Source organism: Arachis hypogaea, chromosome 18 (assembly GCF_003086295.3).
Source record: "Arachis hypogaea cultivar Tifrunner chromosome 18, arahy.Tifrunner.gnm2.J5K5, whole genome shotgun sequence".
In the NCBI taxonomy this organism is placed as follows: domain Eukaryota; kingdom Viridiplantae; phylum Streptophyta; class Magnoliopsida; order Fabales; family Fabaceae; genus Arachis; species Arachis hypogaea.
This window is the reverse complement of record NC_092053.1, coordinates 113,408,082-113,412,269: the sequence shown is the minus strand read 5'-3', so window position 1 is coordinate 113,412,269 and position 4,188 is coordinate 113,408,082. Positions and strand designations below refer to the sequence as shown.

The 4,188-nt window shown below is 31.7% G+C and overlaps 1 long non-coding RNA gene across 1 annotated transcript; it reads right to left on the bottom strand.

The window, feature by feature from the left end:
- Positions 1-2,632: 2,632 nt before the first annotated feature.
- Positions 2,633-3,691, bottom strand: LOC140181624 (uncharacterized). Its single transcript, XR_011876598.1, has 2 exons — positions 3,470-3,691; positions 2,633-2,829 (listed from the first exon to the last, which is right to left on the bottom strand). It is a non-coding gene; the product is annotated as an uncharacterized lncRNA (long non-coding RNA).
- Positions 3,692-4,188: the final 497 nt, after the last annotated feature.

Sequence of the window (4,188 nt, the reverse complement as noted above, 5' to 3'; positions counted from 1 at the left end):
CTTACGAAATTTTAATTTCAAATTATATGAAATAACTAATAATAAGATCTTTAATAATAATTATATAAAAATATTATTTAATTATAAATTTTTAAATTATTTTTAAATAAATACTCTAATTTTAAGAATTAGAGATAATTAAATTAATTATTCTTAAAATATAATTTTATTATTAATTTATAAATTATTTTTAAATAAACACTAATTAAAATAAAATTAGAGATAATTAAATTAATTTTTTTATTCATAAAACTTAAAATATTTAATTTAAAAATTTTAAATATTTAAATCAAATCGTATAAAATTTTATATTTTTTTCAATTACTAAAAATTTTTAAAAATTTATTTTAAATAAATATAATAAATTATAAATGATTTATTATTTAATTTTTTAAATAATTTTAAACTCAAAATATCATTAATTTGACTTTAATATTTTTAGTAAAATAAATTTTTGAATATAAAATCTTAAATAAATATAATAAATTATAAATTAATCATTATGTTAATTTTCACAAATTTAAATTCTTATATTTAATATGTTTAAATAAATTTTTTTATTAGTTACAAAAAATCTTTGAATTTTGTGACAAATAAATAACTTATTACAAAAATATTGTATTTTGTAATAAATTATTTTTTGTTACAAAATATTTAGAGTTTTTGAAACAAATATACATTTTGTTACAAAATATTGTGAATTTTTTTAACAATATAATCTTTTGTTATAAAACATTATAATATTTTGCAACAAAACAACAATTTGATACGAAAGCCAACATAATTTGTAACAAAAAAATAACGTCGTTACAAAAATATTGAAATATTTTGTAATAAATTTTTTTGTTGTTACAAAATATTCTTATTTTGTAACAATAACTAAATATTGTTACAAAAAAAATCATAATTTGTAACAATTTTAAATTTGATAAAAAAAATTTGTTACAAATGCTCTATTTTTTTGTAGTGAGAGTGAATCCCTCTAAGAAGCTTGAGAAAGATACAAACAACTGATCAGGAGATGTCCTCCTGATATGCTCTCAGAATGGACTATCCTAGGTATCTTCTATGATGGTCTATCTGAGATGTCCAAAATATCTTTGGACCATTCTGCTGGTGGATCACTCCACTTGAAGAAAACGCCTAAAGAGGTATAGGAACTCACTAAAATGGTTGCAAACAACCAATTCATGTATACTTCTGAGAGAAACCCTATGAACAATGGGATAGCTCAGAAGAAAGGAGTCCTGGAGGTTGACACTCTGAATGCCATACTGGCTCAGAACAAGATCTTGACCCAACAGATCAATATTTTGGAGATTTCTGGGCTCCCTTCCTATGTGGAGAAAAAGTCCAAATGCTAGTATCCAAATCCATGAATAGTTGAAGTGGCTGAGGTAAGTTAGGGTTGAGTGAGAAAGGTCATTTTGAAAGGAGAACACCAAACACTAGAGAGAAAATTATTTTCGCACATACACAAAGTTGTCTCTGTAAATTGGTCGCTGCAGATTTGTTAACCGTTAGATCGAGCTCAAATTTGGATAATGTGTTCTACATAACTGGTTCTTTGATTTCACCGTTCGGATCTTCGATTTGATGTCTGTAGCTGGAAATATTGGCCTGGAGATATTAGCCATACATAGTAGCTCTGTTTTTGTGGTATTTTCATCTTCTTGTTCTTGTTTTGAAAGTTTTGAAGCTTGCGTTGTTTGGCTTGTTGTATGCACGTTTTGTGCAATAATTTGTGACTCTCTTGTACCCTATTTTTCATCATAGTGAAGCTATTTCCTGGTCTTAGTGACTCGTGATTTTTACTTCTCACATTGAGGAGGTTTTTCACGTTAAAAATCTTGGTGTGTTAGTTTATCTCTAATTTCTGGTTTATGTGATTTTCCGCTGCTATTGGATATTATTGCTTCTCTAATTCTTACATGTAAGAAATGATGTATTTTATTCCTATAAAAAATATGTCAGTGCCTTTTGCTAAGAACGGTAGTTTTGTAGTGTATTTTGTTTCAAATGAGAGAGAAAGCTTCTTCAAATAGTTTAGCTTCTTGAGTACGTTTTTTAAATTTGAATGTTAAAATAGGAATATTTTTCTGAGGTAAGTTGTTTCCGACTTTCAATTGTTTTGCTAGTGGAAGCGAAACAAACATCTTTCTGAAATTTGTAATCTCATTTCTGAGGTAGTAGACGACTTTAATTTGATTAGTCAGGTTTCTGTAAGCTAGGTTATTTAACGGAAAAATGTTACTTTGTACAATAAAATTCAGTTTTTGTTCAGTTTTTAATATTATTTAATTATTTTTTAATTAAAACATATTCCTATTTTTTAGGATACACATTTATAATTAAGATTAATTTAAATTTTAAAAATTAAATTTTTTCTAACTTCCTACCCACTTCATAGTTAGTTATTATTTCCTTTTTTTACGTTTATTCTTTCTATGTAACACAAGGTTCAGAAAATCGGACCGGTCATCAAACCGCTCTAGTCACTGGTTCATTGGTTTATTGGTCTAACCGGTTCAACCGGTGGTTCAACCAGAAAAACCGTTTAGAGTAGAATAATAAATAAATTATAAATACACATCCTAAAATATAATTATAGTCTGATATAAATCTTAAAATATCTTCGAAATTTAAAACACTACATAAAATATCATCAACCAAATACATATGATCTTATCAAAATCCAAACTCAAAAGTTAAATAGTAATAAAAGCATATCTAAATATTAAATCCCAACATCATGGTTTATCAATCAAAATCCGCAAGAACTTGTTGCAAATCTGCTTCGGTGGGATGATCTTCACCTTCATTCCCACCCTGATCAGCAGAAGAAAGAGATGCAGCATAAAGACCACTACTACCACCGTCACTTTGATATAAATCAGCATCAATTTCACCTAATAAAATAGAAATGTTATCATTATATGATAAACTAACAATTCTAACAATTCTAACAATTCTAAACAGCCACAGCAGAACAAATTTGAGAAATTCAGCCAGTCAACAAATATGCAAAACCGAGTCAGTTTCCAGCATTAACAAAGTACAAAACAGTAACAAATTTGAGCAACACACAGAAATTGAACTACAAACACAAATTGAACTACAAACAGAAATTGAGCAACAGTGCAACACACAGAAATTCAGCTGCAAACCAAGTTACCAACAAACAGAAATTGAGCTGCAAATCAAGTTACCAACAACCAGAAATTGAGCTGCAAACCAAGTTACCAAGAAACAGAATTTGAGCTGCAAACCAAGTTACTAACAAACAGAAATTGAGCTGCAAACCAAGTTACTAACAAACAGAAATTGAGCTGCAAACCAGGTTACTAACAAAGAAGTTCACAGAGGCAAAGAACAAAGATGAGCAGAGGAAGTCAGTTCACAGAGGCAAGTCGAAGTTCACAGAGGCAAAGAAGTAAAGAACAAAGATGAGCAGAGACGAGTTACTCACCGCGCGACGATGAAGACGATGGGACGGGGCAGATGAAGACGAGGCAGACGGCTGGCTACTGGGCAGGGAACCAGGCGAAGAAGGAGGGTTACTTGGGCTGATGACCAGGCGACGGCGGTTGGGCTGTTGACCGGTGACCGCGGCGACGAAGGAGGGGCGGTGGCAGGCTGGGGTTCGGGCGTGGAGGGTTCAGCTTCAGTCTTCTCTCATTCTCTGTTCTCTTCTCTCACGAAGATGAACAACACACAGAATTAGGGATTCGGGGGAAGAAATGGGGGGTGGTTAGGGTCACCGGGTCAGGGTGCTCTTCGGGTCGGGTCGGGTTAAGGGTTTCTTTTTTTTTTTTTAATAATGAAACGACGTCGTTTACTCAGAACCGGTCGGTTACCGGTTCGGCCCAACCGGCCGGTTTTTGGCCGGTTTGCCGGTTCGTCGCCGGTTCTTTCTAGGACGGTTTCTGCAGGAGGACCGGACCGTCTGTATCGCGGGTTCGCGGTTAAACCGGTCGAACCGGCCAGTCCGGTCCGGTTTTCAGAACATTGATGTAACACGATTTTCTTCTTTAATATTTCAATTTGTATCTGCAGAAAAAAAAAGAAAGAATTCAAAGTCATGATCAGTGCATTTAGAAAAAAATTAATCCCTTACTTATTGTATCTTTGATAAAATACAGGATCTGTTTTACGACTTTCTAGTGATGAATGGTCGAATATAATTAT